The 21,379-nt window shown below is 42.3% G+C and overlaps 1 long non-coding RNA gene across 2 annotated transcripts in view; it reads left to right on the top strand.

The window, feature by feature from the left end:
* Window positions 1-10,165, top strand: part of LOC104912620 — a 125,761-nt gene extending 115,596 nt beyond the window's left edge. The window contains exons 6-7 of one of the 2 annotated variants that reach the window (XR_002118584.2): window positions 8,587-8,776; window positions 9,305-10,165. This is a non-coding gene — a long non-coding RNA (uncharacterized LOC104912620). The other variant, XR_004160959.1, reaches the window with a different exon arrangement.
* Window positions 10,166-21,379: the final 11,214 nt, after the last annotated feature.

Genomic DNA, 21,379 nt, shown 5'->3' with positions numbered 1-21,379 from the left:
CCTAAGGAAAAAAAAAGACATTTGAAGGCCTTAATGTCCTATTGAAAGAAAAAAAAAAAGAGCCATTGTCTTGGCCATCAGTGTACCACCAGGCTCTTCAGTATGTTTGCCTGCCTGGGGGGTTTGGCTACTCACGTGCAAAATCAGCTCTGATTTTGGAACAGCTGAGTTTGGACTCATCACTATGGACTTGTCACCTGCCCAAGGAACTTTAGACTGGCCCTTTTTACTGACACCCAGCCACTCTGCCATTCTTGCCTGGGCGCAATGGACTGCACCAGCTTCAGTGGAAACTGCTCTGTTGTCTCACTGTTGGATAGCTATGATTCCTAGCTTATCCTTTCAGATCAGCCTGCTGACACATGATAAGAACATGTATTTATAATCAAATAGCCTAATTGATCAAACAGTCTAGTCAATCAGGCCTTGCCTCAAACTAAATAGGTTCCTGTTTGTAGTACTGTTACCATTTCTTCTTTATTCCGTCATCTCACAGGAGGTAGTTTGAAAAACCTAGTTTCAAGCTTGAATTTATTTTTGACTCACTCATACTTATTCATTCTTTGTCAGCGTTGTCCTTTAGTGTAAGTAACTCTCCTTATTTCTTTGTGTTTACCCTCCCTCTTTACCCCACTCTAATTTGAATTTACTGGCAGCAAGTTCAGTCTTGATTTTTGCAATGTTAAATGTGCCTTAATGGTATCCTCCCTGATCAGCTAACCCCTCCAGAGCCTCTGTTATTCTGACAGCTCTTCTCCACACCCACTGCAGTTTTGGTAAGTCTTTCCCCATCAGGGGTGATCGGGCCTGGAAATGGTGTTCTAGATGACCTCTTGCCCAAACACTGCCTTCAGAAGCATGCGTACCAAAGTCACTTCCTTTCCCTGAGTAAGTGAATCTGGATGAATTATCATAGAATCACCAAGGTAAGAAAAGACCTCCAAGATCAACCAGTCCAACCATTCACCTACCACCAGCAATTCCACACTGAACCACGTCCCAGCATCTAAACATTTCTTGCACACCTCCAGGGACAGTGACACCACTGCCTCCCTGGGCAGCCCATTCCAGCACTTCTCCACTCTATCAGAGAAGAAATTTTTCTTGATATCCAACCTGAGTCTCCCCTGGAGAAACTTGAGGCTATTCCCTCTCATCCTATTGCTAGTTACATGGGAGCAGAGGCCTGTACCTTTCTACAGCCTCCTTTCAGGCAGTTGTAGAGAGTGATGTGGTCTCCTCGAGACTTCTCTGCCCTAGACTGATCCATCCCAGTTCCCTCAGCCACTACCCATAAGACTTGTGCTAAAGACTCCTCACCAGCTTTGTTGCCCTATTTAATACATACTAAAGACAAAACCTTAAAGTAGTGTGACCTAGCATTAATCTTGAAAATCTTTCCTTTTATTTACCTGTATCAGTGCTGTCCTAAGTTAGGAGAGTCTCATGGAAGATGTAAGTCCTGAAGCTGTGGAGAGCTCCCAGGTAGATGTGTCCTCCTCTCATCATAGGGAGAGGCAGGAGTTTAACCTAGCTCTCCCATGTCCAAGGAAGAGACAGATGCTGCAATGAAGCAATTAGTCTTTTCTAGATTTAATGCCTTCAAGAGTAACTGAAAATTGTAAGCTTCAGATCAGTCTGGACTGGTTTTTGTTTAACTTGTATTAGGCCTGTTGTGCTGAGGGAAAAAAAAGGGAGAAAAAAAAAAGAGCTAATGCCAGTCCTTGAGAAGTTTGCCCCCTAAGATCCATTGGGGAAGACTGACAATTTACTCATTTGCAGTCTGCTTGATCCCATTAAGTACAGATGAATGGCTGTGAGCAATGACGAAACACAGCTTCAGCATTCATACAGTGGAATAATACAGCTGCTTCCTAGGAGGCTGTATTATTATAAAAGCCAGGCTGGTGACTGGTTAAACAGAAATGGCTGCAGTCAGCCCACATGGCTCACATTCTCTTATTACCCAGACTTAGTGCAGTAGATGCACCTTATTGTTTTCTTGCAAATTGATTCCATGGTGATGACGACCTAGAGATATTGTTCACTTTGATCAGTGAAAAGGCAAGAAGATTTTGAAATGATACTCCTCTGTTTGTGTTTTATAAGTAATGCATTCCCTTAAATAGTCAGCACCAGAGGAGTAACACAAGGTCGGCACTAAAGTTATTACATGAAAATTACACTTCATAATGATCTGAACTTTAAAAATTATCTGCTTCCTACGTTAGAAATGAGAGAGCTCCATTCCTTCCTACTTCTCATTTGTTTTAAGGCAGAGAATGGAAATGGTATCAATTTTTCTGCCAGCTTATTAAAACATGTTTTTATTAACAAGTATTGTCTTGGAAAGTCTTGGAAAGGATTAGCAGCAGCAGAAGAACATACTTCTGGAAAGCTGAAAAATGTATCTCAGATCCCTTTGAATAAAAATGTAAAATTGCTCCAAGAACGTATTTTCCCTTACTTGAGCACCGGATGGGAGAATTTTATATAAGTTCTACTGCTGGGAGCTGTTTTAAATCTCTTTTTGAACTCAAAGTAATCTGTGAAGTAAAAGCATGGTCTCATTTCACCCAGACGTACCCTTTTTGAGACAAAACAAGTACAAAATTTCTGGAAGCTTAACAAATCCACATTAAATTCAGAAGGAAATCCACATTTTAGCTCTGTATGGGTTTTATTTCCCATTCTTGAACGGATCACCAGGGGATGGCTGATCTTTCCTATGGTAATCTTTCCAGGACAGTCTCCTACATGGATGTAGCTATAAGCCTGTAAAGGTACCAGTGGGTTAGGAAAAAAAATCACTGCTATGTGAGACTGAAATGTGTCACTTCATCTAGCTTGTCAGAAAGAAAATCGAGGAGTGGCTTTATTGACCCAGTTAAGATGGTGACAGAGGGAGAACACCAGATGCTGATGGACTCTTTGGTCTTGCAGAGTGGTTGGAACACAGAGTCAGATGAAAATCAGTTGGTTCTTTCCAGGTGAGAGTGATTGGAACAGATTGCCAGAGGACGTGGTGGATTCTGGATCTGCATTGGAGTCTTGATTGCCATTGTGAAAGATACGCAGTCCTGAACCCAAAACAGGGTGTAAGTGCCAACTGAACAATCTGACAGTCCCATTGGTTGTGAACACCCATGATGTTTCATCCATGATGGAGCTGAATGAGTGTGGGTCTGGAGGTCAGCGTGTGGGTTCCCATCTGATTGCCCGTGTGGAGCATTTTCACTTGGCAAGTGGGCATGCCAGCAGTGCATCTTCTGAACAGGTTGTGTCTTCTATGGAATGAGCTGGATTTCATGTGCATCATTGCTGCAACACCTGTTCCTTGGCCAACAAATGTGAGCAGGAAATTTGTGAAGGATACAAAGCAAGCAGCCTGGGAGAAAAATAGATGCCACTTGGATGGAAATTTTTCATCTATTGGAAAAAGATGCCTGTTTTGTAGAAAACAGGCTGTTAAGTATGTTTGTTATTTTTAGCCAATAATGCATTTGATGAAAGAGTGCACTTGATAAGGAACAGCCTCGGATGTGAGGGAGACAGGACAACAGCAGGTTGTCATTAAGGCCAGTTTGATTGGCAGCTGTAAAAGTAAATAGCACTGCTGCTCTTGGTTAACAAGCAGCAAGTGGGGAAATGGAACAAACTTTCAGGTCATAAAACAAATGGAAAGCTTAACCAACATCAAAGTGTCGTTTGGTGTTTTATTTGTACCAAAAAAAAAAAAAAAAAGGCTGGGATTTCATATTTCTGCAGTTCTTGTACAGTCTCCATCAGACCCACCTACAAGCAAGAGTGGTACTGTACAGAGGGAAGGTCTTTTAACTTCTTGTTTGTATGGGTTCCACTTTTTCTGCAAATCCCTGTCCTGCAGGGAGCTGGGGCCACAAGCATATTGCTCAGGCAAAGGGCTGCAGTCATTAGGTCACCCCTCAGTCAGGCACCATGGCCCCATATCCAGCTTCATTCCATTAGAAGGCAATGCAATGACCACTCTCAGTCCCATTCTCTAATTAGTGTGTTATTGGAACCAGAATGATGATAATGGGAAATAAAGGAAAATATTTAAAACTCAAGGTTGGAAATAATCACAGCTCTCAGGGTTTGTTGCTTGTAGATGGTTCCAGTGTCACCCATGCCCCCAAACCTGGGCTGGTTTGAGTCACAGGCTGTTTGCTCTTCTCCTCTGCTCAGGGGTGAACTTGAGCTTACAGTTTTCACATTTACTCATTCTAATTGTGAACAGAAATTCTGTACAATCTCCTTATTGCAATGTTAAAATAAAATAAAGCTCATATTTTGAACACAGCGTCAGACTTGCCCTTGATGTTACGCTGCAGTCTTCATGCTCTTTCACTTGTACTAAATAATCTGAGCTGTCATCCTGTAATTCAACCCAAAGACTAGCAAGGTGAGAAAATGGTAAATAATGTTTAACTTAGAGAAAGACCACTGGATAGAAGTTTGGTACAAAGATGCTCTAATGCATCAGGGGAAAATAATTGTTTTTTAAATGGCTCTTCATAATGCAAAGCTTTTGGAACCTTGTGTTATTAGTCAGTCGGAGTATCCAAAGTTAATTTTTTTTTAGGGCTGTATCTTTTAGCTATTGGGAAAAGCCTCTGAGTATAGAATATTAAAAAACAACAACAACAACATCAACAAAAAATACCTCATAGAGTATTCAGCAAAGGGAAAACTCCTGCAATTGAAAAAGGAAAAAGAGATGTATAGACATTTGGTTTCTTCTTGCTGATCACACCTGTACAGAAAGATGGCCATCTGATTGCCTGGTGCTTTCAGATGACTCTGTCAGCCTGCGCTGCTTTTTTATTGTCATTATTATTACCATTTTTTCCCCCTGCTCTCTCTTGCCTCCTGCCCATAACAGAGATGAGGGAAATGATTCCAACAGCAATCCCAGAACTATTAATAATCAAAGAACTATTCTGTTCTTATTTCTGAATCAAAGGGAAAAAAATCATTGCTCCTTTTTTTTTTTTTCCTTCCTGTTCTCTACTCTTAACATGATACATTACAGTCGCTTTTTACATTCCAGTTCCTTTTGGAGTAGTGATGATTTGGTGGGATATGATGAATGGCACAGCGAAGCAGGTCCTTCTGAGCTCGGCTGGATGCACATGAGGAGGACATTGTACACCATCAGCACTTTTGTCTTCTCCCACAGCAGCGCAGAAAGGTGCCAAGAGGGGCAGGCTTGGCGTCACCCCCTGCACCAGGGCCATCCTGTGCTCCATCCTCACTCACATTCCTCAGCTCAGTCTTCTTTGCTATTTTCTGTCCCATTTTCCACTCCCCAGGTCACACTGCTTAGCAGCTTTGAATTGGAACGTCATACCCGATTTAGTTTTTCTTTGCAAGGTCATATAAAATGTTTGTAGCTTCCTGCAATAAACAGAAGCCAAAGAGGAGGAGGGATTCTAGATATCTGCTTATGTCATTGCAATACAGCTTTAGTTCTTATTTTGCAAATTCTGGAAGTTGTGCCAGGAGAGGTTCAGGTTGGATATTGGGAAGAATTTCTTCTCAGTAGGAGTGGTGATGCATTGGCACAGGCTGCCGAGGGGGAGGTGGTGTTATCATCCCAGGAGGGGTTCAAGAACCATGGAGATGTGGCACTGATGGACATGGTTACGGTGGGGAGGGGCTGATGGACTGGGTGATCTTAGTGGTCTTTTCCAACCTTTATGATTCTATGATCCTATGATTCTTACGTATCAGTATGATGGAAAGCTCAGGGCAGATGAACCCTAATATGCATGTGTTTTCTTAACCCCTTGCAATCTTCAGCTTCTCTGCTTTCTTCCCTCTTGTTTCCTCAATGACCACTGCCTTTCCAAACTCTGTCTGCTTGTCCTTGTGTCCCAAAGGCCCACAGTGCCTCCTGCCCCTTCCCAAGTGCAGGCACAGCGGTGCTGCCAGCCTCCTGCTGCGCCATTCCCACTGCTGGGCTTTGCAAAGAAGTTGAGTGGGGATTTGTGCAAATTCTTGGGCTACATTTAGCCTGCTGGGTGTGAGGCCCCTCCGTCCCAATTGCATTCTCCATTTGTAGCTCAGCGCTGCATTTATTGTCTTTCAGCAACTGCACAGCAGAAGGCTCTGGGGACTGAAGGCTGTTTTCTTATTCTCTGCTCCTCCTCAGAGCTAATAAATAAGTTAGCTGCTGCTTTGTGTTACAGCCTGGGAGTCTGCACCACTCAGAGGTGTATTTCATTGGCATGGGTAATTAGCAAATATTACCCCAGTGCCATGATTTGCTGTTTGTTTTCCCTCTGAAGCAAATAGATATAAATTGTTTAAAAGGGCAAACCTGTGGAAGAGAAATTATCTAGGCACTCAAGCACCAGCTTCCAGCAAGCAAAGAGATATTGGCATCAGCAAGGATTATTGTCGCTTTTAAAGGGTGCAGCTGCTTGTGGGTACAACACCCTCCCAGCAACACCAGTATGGCTGGCCAGCAGGCACTGGGTGGGCTGGGAGCTGCCACTGCTGCACTGAGGCTGTTTGTCTTGGAGGTCTCCAGGCAGATTTGTCTCTCAGTTACTGCTGCTGCTGTTCTGAAGGCAACCTGGTCAGGTCTTCCCTCTTTCAGACAGCCTGCCTCTTACCCCTGGGAGCTGTGGTGGGGGCCGATGCTGCCCTGCAGTTCTGCTCCTTGGTACAGAGGGACAGAGCCTCTTTGCTGCCGTTGCTGTTCTGTTACTGCTCATTTCCTTTTCTACTTCACAAAGCAAAGGCAGAAAGTCACCATGAGATTTTCTGCCACTGCCTCCTCTGCTGCCTGGAGCCCCAGAATTGTCACTGCATAAAATTTCTTATCGTCTCTCATAGTAAACCAGCAAACTCCAACTACATCTTTTAAAAAGACACACCAGGTGACTGTGGAGGCATCAGCCTCATCTTTCCCTGTCCTAAGTCAGTTTCTCTAGGAAACTTTCTGGATACTGCAGTCAAACAACATAAGGAGGCCAGGAACAGCATCCTTACTCCAAAAGTTATCTCCTTACCCCCAGAGATCTGCTACTGGTAGGTGAGGCAGCCTTTTGGCCTTCTTCCCTCATCTGCCTTCTATGCCAGAAAGTGAAACAACTGGAGTTTGTAGGTGGCTCCTTAAATCCACACATAGATATGGCCACACTAGGCAAGTCCCCCTGTCCACTTCAGTCAACACACCTCTATAGTTCCTGACCTTCGTTCACATAGAAGATCCCCAAAGTGACCAAATCAATGCACAGCTACTCTAGTGGTGTGTCTTTGGTAGATACCAGGGTTTCATCTTTGCAGCTTTCAGGGACACAGACATCGAGATCCTTGTGCACACTGAGAGCAAGAAGTAGGGCCAGTGTTCTCACCCCACACTGTTCTCTTGGCCCCACTGGAGGAAGCCTTGTATGGTTTCCTCTAAACCCATAGAGTTATTCTTTCTACTTCTTCCTGCAGTGTTTATGGCCACACAGCACCCAAGGTTTTGTCCAGAACTTGTACAGAGTGATTAAGAAGATGCAGTGCAGCAGAGCTACACGCGTGAGGGACTGTCATGAATGTTTAGCTGAGCTGAGAAAGAGACAATAAAGCAGCCTCCAGCCTCCATTTGTAATTACCCGGTGGGAAGGAAGTTAAAATGACAGGATTTAAGTTTTCCCTATCTCCTGGTGACATGTAGAGGTGGGGTCACACTTGGCAAAGGCAAAGCAATCAGCCAAGCACAAAAGCTCGCAGAGCCCCATTTCTTGCTGCACAGCATTGCCAGTGGGCTCTCATCCTCTCCTCTCCCTTCGACAGGTATGCCACTCATTTCATTAGTCCCACGTGAGTTACATTGCAGACAGTGACATAATTGAATTTAAACAAACTAGACTGGGCTCTCCTATGGTCTAGTGAACATTTATGTCGCTCAAGCACCAGGAGACCTCCAGAGGGGTTTGGGTTTTTTGTCCCTTCTTCCTTCTCTTAAATACCTCAAAAAATCAAATGTCAATAGCATTTTCCAGGGTAAACAAAAGTGGAGCAGCACTGAGATTTGGGCGGTGAGATGCTTCCTGTGTACAGCGAAGAGAGATTAGCTTTAGTTTAAAGGCAGGGCCATGAAGCTCCCCACAGGCATCTCAGGCAATGCTAATTCTTCCTGACTCAAGTGGATGAAGGATTATGACACAAATGATTACACTTAAAGGAAATATCTCCCCTAGTTTGTTCTTATCTAGAGTTCAGTCCTAAAAAATTAAGAATCAGTTACTTAGATCGAGAGATCTGTACCTGCATTGTGCTAGATGTTGCTCAGGTAACTGAGGAGAGGGGAGTAGGGGGTACTGTGGCTTTTTCTTGCTATGTGGAAAACTGTCCTAATGCAGTAGGGCCAGACTCCTAGCTGCATAACTTCACGTTGTTGCAACGTGAAGAAATACGACTGAATTCTGTTGGCCTTGAATGGAAACTTTGGACGTGAACAATGGTTTTATAGAAAATCATGTAAAGGATCTGGAACTTGTTCTGATGCAGCTTCTCATCCACAGACTGTTCTCAGTAGCCAGAGTGCTTCTTTTTTATCCACAGCAGAAGGAATGAATCCACTCAATGGCTGAGTTTGACCCTGAGCATGGAGAATCAGTGCCAGACTGACTTCATCCCAGAACTTCAGTGAGATACAACCAACCTGTGTGCCCTGGGACCTTTGGCCCTCCTGGTAACTTGGGGATTCTGCAAGAGTGCACTTAAGCTAGTGCTGAAACCCCACTGCAGGCAGGTAACAGCTACAGCAGGTTCCAAGGAGATGTTAGTGGTTAGGTCCAGCTACTAAGAAGAATTAGCATTGAAGAAGGTCTTGTGCTTTTTTCTTTCATCTTCTGAATGCCACTGCATGGCCACGCATTGAGAATCGCCTCCCCGCACCATTTCATTAGTGGAGTTCTTCTCAGTCCGCATTAAACAAACATTCACGGGGTTTATGATAAATGTTGCACAAGTTGTTGTGTTGAAATAATGAGCAAACTTCCTTGGTGAAGTAATTAAGATGTGGGTAACAGGTTTTTATATATCAAGTCAAACATTATTCCACTTTGCAAAAATTCTGCTCTAGGCCTTTTATCAAGAAATTCCATTTGTTTGGAAACCCCCTTAATCAATAAATCCCAATTAAAATCATATGTCAGATAACTAGCAGTCCTTAAGATTTTTTGGTTTTATACCCAGGAGGGTTCTGGTTTACTGATGACATAAGTGTATTTACTGAGTAGATCAATAGCCTGCTCAATACTTGTTTTTTTCTGCCAAGGTCACGGGGATTTGGCTGGAAATAATTAGAACTGTTCGTGATGATGGATTTTTCTGAAACTTGCTGTAATAACTGAAGAAACTCCTGCTTGGGGAACTTGAGGCACAACCAAAGCTGCATTTAGTTCAATGTGCTGCAAATTATTCCAAGCCCTGATTCAGAAATATACTCAGATTTTCTATGACCTGACCTCCAAAACCTGGCATCCATAGGGCCACAGTGAGTACGTGTCTACAGCTGATACATAGGATCATATTATATTTGCAGGATTTCCATTTTCAGATGTGGTGCTACTTGTCTACAGTTGTCTGAGAGAAACATTGAGGTTCAGTAGTTTTCTTCGAGCCCAGAAACTTTGGAACTTCAGACCTATGGGCTAGTTGGGTTATACAGCATTGCAAAGAGGATATAGGGAGGATGAAGGTCTCCTCCTTTCATTCATAATCTTTGTTAACTGCCTTGTGTGGGCCTTATTAAGGGGTAGTTACACTATTCCCCATAGCCATATAGACGATGGCAAAGGTAGATACTTTTTGAAGCACTATACACTTTCATCAGTTATATATATATCAGTTTAAATAGTGAGGGTGGCTAATAAATCCTTTGTTTCTGTTAGAATTACACCACCAACTGTAGATTTCTCAACTTTCCAAGGCCACTGGCAGTGGTGATAGAGTGGCTTATGGGAAGCAAAGAATCTGAAAATAATGGAAAATGTGGAAAGCAGCCAGTCTTCTTTTATGATGAAGAGGCTCTAATAAAGACTAAATGCTTCTCTGAATTGTGGTTTCAAAAACTTCTTCAAACCAATAAAGGGACTAAGAACACATTTGATTTAACCTTAAACACAAATCCCTCAATTATTCTGTTAGAGCAGACCGATGTGCACTCGGTGAGGTTCTTCTGTCATTAGTTCTGCAGTATTTTGTCTCTCAGTGAGACTCGTATTTACTACCTTTTTCCTGTTGTCCTTGCAGTGTTTATTGCAAGGGTCAACCAGGTCCCCTTTCTCTTCACAGATTGCTGTGCAATGAATCTCCACTTGTCGAAGGCCATCATGCTAGCACATGCCTTCATCATGTTGCACAGCTCACCAATGACTACATTTGACTTCTGCGTCCCACCCATTCCCCGGGATGTCTGTTTGCCTTTGTGCACAGAAGACAGCCATGCCCATTTATTGCTGCCATGGAACAATAATTAGGATTTTTGTTCGCCTGAATTATAGTTTTTATACTTTTGCTTAGTGTTGTGCAGAAATACATTGGGGAGTAAAGACAACTTGATTGCAGTGACAAAAAAGATAAGAAATATCTATCTAGGAGTATAGCCTCAAAACTGGTTACAGCGATAGCTTTTATCATGCTCTTTCTTCATCCTTCTTCCCATAGGTTAAGACTCGAGTCATTGATGCGACATCCCAGAAATAACATTTCAGCTTATTCCCAGACAGCATCCTCAGCAGGGTATTTGTAGCTACTTGCACATAAATTACAGGAAATGCCCATAGGACCGTAACATATTCTCAGTAAAACCCCAAACCTTTGACTTCTAAGCTTGCTCATGACAAATATCCCAGCTACGTAACAACTAGAGCACACTCTCAGAGAACAGAGACACTCAATCTTCATAATCATTTAAAAAGAAAAATATATCAGAGATGGAATGGTTAGGAATGAGCATCCTCCCGAATGCGAGTGTGTCAGGGTATCCAACCAAGCAGCTGACTTCCACAGATTTAACCATGCTTTTTATTGTGTCCTTATAGATTTTCTACCTATAACATATAAATACATATATGCAAATATACACATTTATACACGTGTTTATTGACACATGAAAATGTGTTTTCCAAGGTGACACTAATACTGTGAGCAGGGAAAGCCATCGAGTTCTTGGTTTGGTAGGATGAATAATCTTTCCCTGACAATATCATAAACCTGAAGACCTACTTAGACTAAGTGCCTGCTTTTACATTGCTATATTTAGGTAGGATGATTCACTCTTAATTTAAGAGCCAGATTTGCATAACAAGACAGTGTCAGTTAAATGTCTAAATGCCTAGATCAGATTTTCCAGCTTCCACAAAACACAAAGCCGTCATTGATCTCAGCATGAAGTGAACTCTATGAAATCAAACTCCACTTGTAAATACAAAGCATGTTGCAGGGACATGACCCTACCATTCGGTTTTAATCACAAGAACAACCACATAGCATCGGATTGATATTCAAAGTCTGAAAATGGCCAGTGACAGCAAAGAGCTGCTAGGGGTTTTTGTGCTCGAGGTTGCACTTGGGCTATTGTGTTTAATAGTTGCTGATGACTTTCTTGAATTTTTTAGCCTATTTATGAACCTCCCTCACTTTGAACACATTTGCACTTTTGACTCCTAAGTACTCTGCGGTAATGATTTCCAGACCAGAGTTAATAGTTGCCCTTTTCTATTTAAAACACTGATAAAGGTCTTCTCGGTGGAAGAGACATGTTGGGAATATAGTTCACATGACCTTGCTGGAACTAGATTGCCTCAAAAGCAAACTAGGGAATTTCTAGTTAGGATCATTGTATAATATGTAAGCCAAAAGTAATCAGTTTTTGAGAAATAATCATTTTTCCAGAAGGAAAATGGAAAATGAACATCGTGTGCCTTAAATATGTGAATGGTAAGGGAGAGGCAGCCCTTCTTTCACTGATTTAACTGAATTAAAAATAAGCATTTTCTTGCTTGGCAAGTCTCAAGTTACAAGAACTCTGTAGAAGCTAAGGCAGCCAAAACGTGCATCTGCTGCCTGAGGCTCCTTGCTTTCAGAGGCTATTGGGCATCCTCGCAGGGTCATTCCAGGTAAAAGTGACACTTCCTCCACTTAACCGTAAAATAGAAAACCAAGAATAGCCCTTCCAAAACCAACATCAGTTTCACAGGATGACAACTTATGTACTTGGAAGGCATAGATTTTGCGTATCCTTAGGACTGGCAAAGTCAGACTAATAAATAATCACAAATCAGTCCTACAGATGGTTTTTCATCTTTGCATTCTCGCTAACTGCTGACTTGGTGGCACACAACATGCACACCTTGGTGCAGGTACAAGGTCCTGGGCTTTTCAGCTACTCACCCAGTATGCAGGCTGTCTTGGGTTTAAAGTCTTCGGGTTCAAGCTGTGTGACTAAAGTTCTTCAGAAATTGTCCCCTTTCCCTGTTAAGCCAGCAGATTTCAGATGAAGTGTTCAAGAATCCATCATTTTGAAGCAAACGTATATAAGTCAATTTCTCTGTATTTTAAATGATGTGAGAGCTGTACATGAATTATTGTCTCAGGTTCATACTTATTCAGAGGCTCCTAGGAGTTGATCCTTATCCTCTAAGTAGACCAAGACACTTCCCTGCCCACATCTTTTTCAGTGCAACTTTGGTTTGGTGTTTAGGTTTGCAGTAACAGACCCTTTTTCACCCTGCAAAAGACTTTTCTCACACTTTTTAATCTCAGGATAGCAATTAAGTTTTCTGACAGCAGATTAGTTGCTCACTTGCTCACCTGAGATTTGCTCTGGGCGGCAGCCAGCTCTCTGAACAGCAATGTTTCCTTTGGATTGTAAGCTTAGCAAAGCTCTTCTGTTAGCCTTGTGCTAAGGAGGGCTGTCTGTCCCAGCACTGCAGGGATCTCAGGACAGCTGGAGTCAGATGGAGACCTGGGGTAGTTTTTGCACCAAATGGCCAAGACAAAGTAGAACAAAATGTTGTGGTGGCTGGAGAAGACGCTGTGTGGTTCTGAGAACAACATGGAGTTACCTGTCATGCTTCCATTGAATTCATTTCTTAAAGAAAGAGGCTATGTTTGGTAGCAGCAATTTCCCTGGCTAACATTGCTGAGCATTTTGGTGCCAATTCACATTCATAACATAACCACGCGTCATCCTATGAAGTCAGCTGGGAGAGATCGTGTGAGCTCATGCAGCACTGACATAGGCTGGGCAGGAGCAAGGGCGAGGAGGAAGGGAATAGCAAAAATGAGTGCGAGCTATGAACAACAGCAATGAATTCTCTTGTGACCAAAAGCAAAAATGTAAATAACTTCTATTGAGTAGCTGTGAGAGAGCATTTAGTGCCCAGTGCTTTAAAAATACAGATGAAAAACACAAAAAGCAGGCAACTTTATGCCATTCTGGTCCAGCATCTGTTTCTTTGGCAAAGAAGTTGGATTTTTCCATAAGATCTGTTCTTACAAATGGATAAAATCCTTTCTCAAGAAATATGCCAATGAGAGCACTGAAACTGTAAGGCTTTGTACCTGACACAGAATTGGTGTTGTCTCAATGAGTTATCGTTTGTGGATATTGGAAAGACGTGAAGAAACCTTAAATCATCCTGGGAATAATAAGGGATATACAGTCTGTGTCCTTTGTAACCTACTGCAGTGAGTTCAGTTACTGCTTAATGCTGAATATTCATGAAGTCAGTAAACGAATAATTGGGATACATTTACAGTTTATTGCTGTTACAGGAGAACCTGGGCACTTTAATAAGATGCTGATGATTCATTTTGGCGTGACAGTAAGAGGGTGCGGAGGGAATTTGCAGGTATGATTTGCTAATGCAAAAATAATTGTTCCATTTTCCAACCTTAATGTCAAGAAAGACACTGATGTTTAAGAGTGAATCTGCCTAATAGTCCCTTTCACTATGTATTAGATATCTGTACCGAGCCGGTGCACTGCAGTCACTGTTCCTATTTAATCAGTAAGTGAAGAAACGAGGAAGAGGAGGCAGAAATAAACCTCCCTACAAGCTCAGAAATGATGTAAGTGCTCCTTGCACATTGCAGATCAACTCTGACACGCTTGATAATTGAGGAAGATTAGATAATTAATCTGAGTAAAATGTAAGAGCAATGGAAGGAGCTTTCCATTATTCTGAGACCCTAATTCTTGAAATACAATGAAGCTCTTGTGGGTCAATTTAATCAACTTTGAGCTATACAAATATTTCCCATGGCTATGTAAGAACATGTTCTTCTATAGTAAATCCATTCCACGAACATACCCACCATGAAGATATATATAAGGTTGGTAGAAAGAAAAAGTTCAATGAAAACTAGATTGACAACTTCCTTCAGTGCTTATTTTTGTGACTTTTTAATCATGGCCTTCTCCTGCATGGTGTCTTTCCATCTCCTAACGCTGACATTCTCACTGCCATGATGCTCCCACACTGGGCCTGTTTGCTTCTACAAACATGGCAGCTGTGTTGTGACACCATTGGGTGTGCTGATGATGTCAGAAAGGGAGATGCTGGTGAAGATGGTGGCTGTGGCCATGCGTATGGAGGCAGCTTCCCTAGGGTTGCTGGTTGTCACAAAGAGGTGAATGCAGCAGACACAGCACGCAAATAGAGGCAGATCTGTGCCTTCAGGCAGCTCGTACACAAGAATTTCCAGACCATGTACTCCATATCTGGCAGACAGTTCACATTATATGTCTTTGATAAATAGTGCTTATTAAAGAGTTAGAAATTTCTCATTCCCCAGAGAAGCTGTTTCATACATTTTTCAATCTTTAAGCGAAATGAAAAAGTTTAATGAAAAAGCTCCTATTCAGCCTCCCGCGATGAGCCTCCAGTCAAGATTTTCCTGAAGTATATAAATTCTTAATTTGCTGTAGATAATGCCTACCAGATCATAGTACCAGGAGCACTAGTGGAAATTACAGAACAGCAGACTTGGAGCAGATGTTATTAAGCACTTTTTCATGAAGAGAAACATCAGTCTGTTGACTTAAGGCAAGGCTGTCTGGGCAGGAAGAGGCAGCGGAGGTTGTACAGAAAGGCTTGAGGAGAGGTGCGGGCGAGCCACACAAATTGCACATGATGGAGTATGAGTCTCTTGGGCATGACGTGCAGCATGGGAATACAGAAATACCCTGGTGCAAATGAAAGCACACGTTGCATCATGTCACACAGAATGATAGAATCACCAGGTTGGGAAAGACCTGCAAGGTCCGACTGTTCACCTACCACCAATGTTTCCCACTAAACCAAGCATTTGCAGGGCAGCGCTGCTTCTCAGAAAGGGACATTCATGGCTGGTCCTGGTTCCCCATGACACAGGGATGCCTTGTACAACCGAAACACAACGTGAGTTTATTCTGTGAAGATTTTCAGGGGTACAGAATGTGATCTGTGCATTAAATTTCTACAATGTTGAAAGCCTAAAGTACAGGATCTCTTTATCTTCCACTGTTGACCAACCTGTATTGCATCTTAGGGATGAAAAGAAAACAGCAGTGGTGATGTACCACATAAATCCAGGATGTCTGATGGAGTTTTTAAGTCTCCTGTGGTTGCAGAGAGGGGACTGGTGTATTTGTACCACAAGGTGAAAAAATGGCCTGAAAGCGATGCCCTTCAGACAGTGACTAAACAAGTAGAAAGGAGCATAAGAAAATAGTAAGAAGAACCTGAGAAAGCAACAATAAAGCCCTTATTGTCACACAGTGAGTCCCATGACTTTGCTTTAATCATTGCCATTTCGTAGATGGGCAAAGCAAGGCTGAGAAGAAGAAAGGAACTGTTGAGTTCAGACAAGAGATGGATGGCTGAACGGGGGCCAGTGCATAGCTCCTGAGTCAGCACTCTGTCCAGGAGGTGTCTGGCCAGAACACGCTAGTTGCAATTAAAATTAGCATTTAAACAATTTGAAAATGATTTTTTTCTCTTACATATTCGGGGAAATGGCTAATTATTTTCAGATTAGTCTTTCATTCTGCTGAATCCAATGCCTGCTTGTCTAACATCTTCCTTAAGCTGCAGCTGAAATTAGCCTTGAGACAACCTCATCTGTTTCCGAATGAAAAGAATATCTTCATATTTTGCAAGATGCAGTTATTAATTTGACTATAACCAGAGAAATCCTTTGGAAATTAATTCCCAGTAAAGCAACAAAATATACTTCCTAATAAGTTTTCAGTGAAAGCTGAGTTGACAATGCAATAAAGCATTATCTCAATCACTGAACAGACTTGAGGGTACTTGTTAAATGAGGCAGTGTTTCCTCTCTGCAGAAGATCCGGTGAGAATTTCAATGCAAGCTCACTCGAAAAACGCAGTCTTGGAGCAAGGTTATCCTCCTGACCAGTTTCCAGCAGGGACCACAGGAGCAATTATTCTTGTTGGGCAAGCAGTGATTTCTTGTAACTTCTCACGGTGGCAGAAGGCTCCTGTGCTGGAAAAATCCATGAACTGACATTGGATTTCATTTAAAATATATATTTGTAATTTTGAGGTGATTTTTCTGAAAGAATTAGGTTTGTCAACAATGTACTTACATGTGAGAGGGAGAAGTCCTAGCGTTAGAAAACTTATTACCATCATCTGGGTTTTCTAAATAAAATATTCATAAAGTCAGATCTGAATTTTCAAAAGAAAAATAGGCTTTAAATTCTGAAGTATTATATTCTCCCATCTCATTAAAAAGCAGAAATCTATCTTGAATCTTATCTGCTCTTCCTCATTACAAGACTATTTATATAACAGTCTGATCAACATAGCTCTTTTTGGACTTAGAGCCCTTGAAAATCATATAAAATAATTTCCTTGCTGTTTTAGCCTATATATCTAATTCTTCATTATTTATGACGTACAACAGCTTGACTCTCAAGGTCGCACTCCAAAGAAGTCAAAGCACAACTCTTTTTAGGCTTTCTTTTATCTCAGAATTCCGATCAGCTGAAGAGACAACGCTGCAGCAAATACAGTGAAGGCAATCCAGAACATAATACCATGTCAGTAAATGCTTTTCAAGGGTGGAGAGTTACCGAGGAGCTTTTTAGCTAATGCTTTTCTTTAATGGTACATTTAACTAATGCCAAGTTGCAGTGGGGCTCGAGTGAACGTCCATATGATGTGCATGTAACTACCAAGAAATTCATTTTGACAGTTCTTTTTGCAAAAATAGTCCAAGATGAAAGGAGACCTTGGAGCTCTCACTGCTTTACACTCTGCATCTTGCTTTCCCCAGTAGTGAGCCCAGCCATTAATCCCAGGAAAAGTTTCCTATCAGCACATAATTCCAAGAGCAGAGCAAAACTCCAGGTGAGTGAGGTGGCAAAGTGCACCCTGCAGTCACTGTCAGCTATCCAGTGCACCAAGTTTTAGCCCTGTTGGCAGTTCAAACTCGCAGGCATCTGGTTCTATGACTTGTGGAGGAGGACGTGGAATCAGGTGTATGGAAGGGGCTGGCTCTTCTGGAACAGATCAGTGCTTTCCACCCACTCTCTGCATTCTCTTACACATAGAATTAGATAGAAAAAAAGAACTATGTAGCAGTCTGTGAAATTTTGGAAATTATTACTAGAGATGCGCATCAGCTATGGCAGGTTTTACTCTCAATACATTGCATAGCCTGGATCCAAGCAGGTGGAGCCACTGCATTTCAACACGTAACCACATTTGCCTGCACTTCCCCAGACTGGTCCGAGCAGAGGATGCTGCAGTTGCTTCAGAACATCCTCCAGAGTCCATGCATTCCCTTGTGCAAAAGCCCAAGACTCATTTTGCTGCACACCAAGCGCTGCCACAGAGCAAATTGCAGAGAACAGAATGATAATTGGAAGGGCTGAGCACCACACTTGCCTTCAGATCCCTCCAGAGAGCAAGATGTAGCTGTGTGTGAGCCATCCTTCCAAGGTCCTGCAGCAGCTAAAGCCACGTGTCATTCTGTACCCAGTGGTGATGGTGCAGGTAGCAACATATAAAAAAAAAAATTATCCTAATTGCTAGTCATTAGAGAGTAGTTTAGCCCTTACTTGTGGCACATGGTATAGTTTCTAAAATAAATAAATAAATGGGATCTAATATCGTTGTCATCCATACGAATATCCCATCCCTTTCTTTTTGTTAACATCTTGTGCTGGCATAAGAATTCCTTGTGGGCTCCTGGGAAACAATGCTAAATATTCAAATTTATCTGCATTTATAGCTTAGAATGCTGCATGATTTATGCCAAATATTGTCCACTGAAAGGCGTCATCATTTATTCATTTCTCCATTTTACTTCCTACTCTGAGAACGGTACAAGAATGGAGCCAATACAGAAAAGGGACACCCTTCCTTCATCGTAGGATGCTCTGTCCTCAGCTGCATTCACAGAGCACAGTCAGGTTCTTGCCTTGCTGAATGTAGCCCACAGCTGTTCCAATGACTCACATCACAGGTACCTAGCAAAAATTAGATGAGAATTTGGCAGTTGCCTCCAAGAGCTTCACATCCATCTTTTCCAGTGGTATTATTACTGCAATACAAGGGGTGTGTTGCAGTACAACACCTTATCTTCAGGAAGAGTCCTACAACACTTCATGGCTTAATTATGCACTTCTGCTGCCCATAATTCACCAGTGTCCTAAAATGCACCTGCTAATGGGATTGCTTTGGATTTGGATTCGAAACAATTCCTTCACACTTGTTACTCATCAGCAATAACCTGTGCTAGTGGGAAAGAAACCAAACACATCTTAGGAGAGAAAAACAAAGCAAGTCTTGCTAGGGCAACTTCACAGGGACATCAAGTTCAGTGACTCCTCAGCAATTCACTTTTCATTCTCCACTGTTCCACACGTGGAATTTTCCCACCCCTGTGTGAGCCCTTCCTGGAAAAGAAATGCAGTCTTGCACCCCAATTACCTATGGCTTCACATGCTAGCAATTCATACTGAATCTAACCTTTTGTTTTTATATGCATACAATTCTTTACATGTTAAGGTGTCTCAAATGGAACTCCTTTAACTTGACCTGGAGAAAGGTTACAGCACTGCCTACAACTCAAAAGCTATTTTCAGTCATCCTTGAGAGTACCCGTATGAGTTCCTTCCTGTGCCTGTATGTCATGCCATGCACCAGATATACTCAGTGCAGTCAGGTCCGTGTCAGAACCACACTCAGTATGGTGGTACAGAGCTTCATATTGCTTCAGAGAACTGTTTGCCTTCCCTAAAAAAATTTTCTGCAATGCACAAATATAAATACTTTCTACTACATAGCACTTTCTATAGAGAAACTTCAAGGCAACTTAGAAACAGTAATGAATTTGAACAAAATAGCAAACTTGTAGGTGGGAAACCTTATGCTTTTCTCATCTGATCATCTTGCCAAAGTCAAATGAGAATTGAGTGCCAAAACCAAAACAGACTCAAGGGCTCACTGCTATCCCTGTCACCAGCTGCAACTGCAGCTGTTAATGCCTACAACAGTATTTAAGGCACAGCCTGGGCAGGTGATCACTATGCTGTAATGGTGTAGCAGAAATGCTCAGTCAGGGCCTGAAGCAGTGATTGAGCACCTGGTGGAAGGCAGAGCCAATCCAGGGGAGCTCAGGTGCATGCAGTGTACTGAGTGACCAGATGAGGTGGAGCCAGGATGCACCCTTTCCCAGGCCTCATTTAAGGGACCAATGGAGGTAAGGGTATCTTGTTGAAGATCCCTGCTTATTTGAGGTCTTCTGAAGGTAAGCAGGATTTTTTTCTTCTTCTTCTTCCCTGCTGTTATTGATGTGTTTCCATCATGTTGTAGCATTACAAATGGCTAACTTTGCTATTGGGAGAGAAGGTGTTCTGGCAAACCATGTGCCTTTTGATGATCATTTTCAGTATGTGCTTGGCTGTGATTTTAAGTGGTAGCTTGTGCAAAGAAGGGAGCAATGAGATACAGTCCATTGCTGTGCATGTGCAGTACTTCTGGTGGCACGCTTGACAGGAGGAAACTGGCATTTTTCTCTTTCTGTAATGCTGTTATTGGCCAGATGTTGTCTATCCGCTTTGAGTTGATGGTGGCTGAAGACTAATGCAATTTTGAAGGACAAATAAATGGGAAGATAAGGCCCTTAGCTAAAATAATGTTTTCATAAGGAGCTTGGAGAGTTTCAGTGATTTGTAGTAGGAATTGTGGCAGGGAAGAAGAGAGGTCACCCTCAAGTATTTAAGGCCTTTTAAGTAGGGTTTAATTTCTACAAAAGAATCTGCAGTGCACCTTGAAGCAATGGAGCCATAAATCATGCCTTCCCAGGACTCATTTGTCATCACAGTTTGCCCCAGCAATTGGAAGAGGAGGTAGAAGCGTTCCAGCTGTTCCATGCAGCCAAGTGTCAGTGATAAATGCAGGTCTCTAAAGGAAACAATAGAGTATCAATTATAAATAAGACACTTGCAAAGAGGTTGTATAGAATTAGGTTTTCTGTGCACTGCAGCACTGTCTAGATAATGTCTCCTTCCTTCCTGGGGCACTGATTCCTCCGTACTGATGCTGTTTCTGTGGATCAGAGAAAATGACTTCACACACATTTTCTTATCAATAACAGGTGGGTGAGGAGACAGTGGCTCAAGCAGGTACTGGTCACTCTGTCCTTCTGGCCTCACTTGTACCTAGAAGCACAGGACACCAACACTGACACTTGCAATTTGCTATTGGTTGAGGTCTCTTCCCCTCTCTTCTGGGGAGGGAACACCTCACCATATTAACAGTCTAAAGTAATCTACAGAAATGTGGCTTCACAATGAATATCTAAGATATCATTGATGTCTCACACGAGCAAATCACAGCATGATGCCTTGAAATTCTGCTGTCAGTGCACTTGTATAGCACCAGCATGGTGAGCTCCTACTTGGCATATCTTAATGCCAGTGGTAACCATTGAGTATAAATGGTGTCAGAACACTTGATGACTTCTTTCAGCAGGGCTGTGTTGAAAACTGTGATTTTTATTCTTTTTTTTGTCTTGACCCAAGGTTTTGCCATTGCATGCTAAAAAATCTTAGGAAGTCCCATCACTCATTTAATTCATAGCTTTATGTAAACACAATGGATAAGAGAAAACAACGCATGGTGAGGCAGCTAGGTTTAATGGCATAAGACTGCTGTGTTAGCTATGGGAATTCAGGGTGTTTCCATTGCCAGCCCTTGGGATGTGCCTGGAGGTCTGTGTTAGCAGAGACCCTGTCCCACAGCATGGGGGTGAGTACGTGGATCCTGAACTATTTTTGGTTGTTTGGGGCACCTCTGAAGGAAGAAGTTTCATTATGGTGGTCTAA

Source organism: Meleagris gallopavo, chromosome 11, assembly GCF_000146605.3.
Source record: "Meleagris gallopavo isolate NT-WF06-2002-E0010 breed Aviagen turkey brand Nicholas breeding stock chromosome 11, Turkey_5.1, whole genome shotgun sequence".
Classification (NCBI taxonomy): domain Eukaryota; kingdom Metazoa; phylum Chordata; class Aves; order Galliformes; family Phasianidae; genus Meleagris; species Meleagris gallopavo.
Note: the sequence above shows the minus strand (reverse complement) of the source record. Positions and strands in the feature narration are given on the sequence as shown.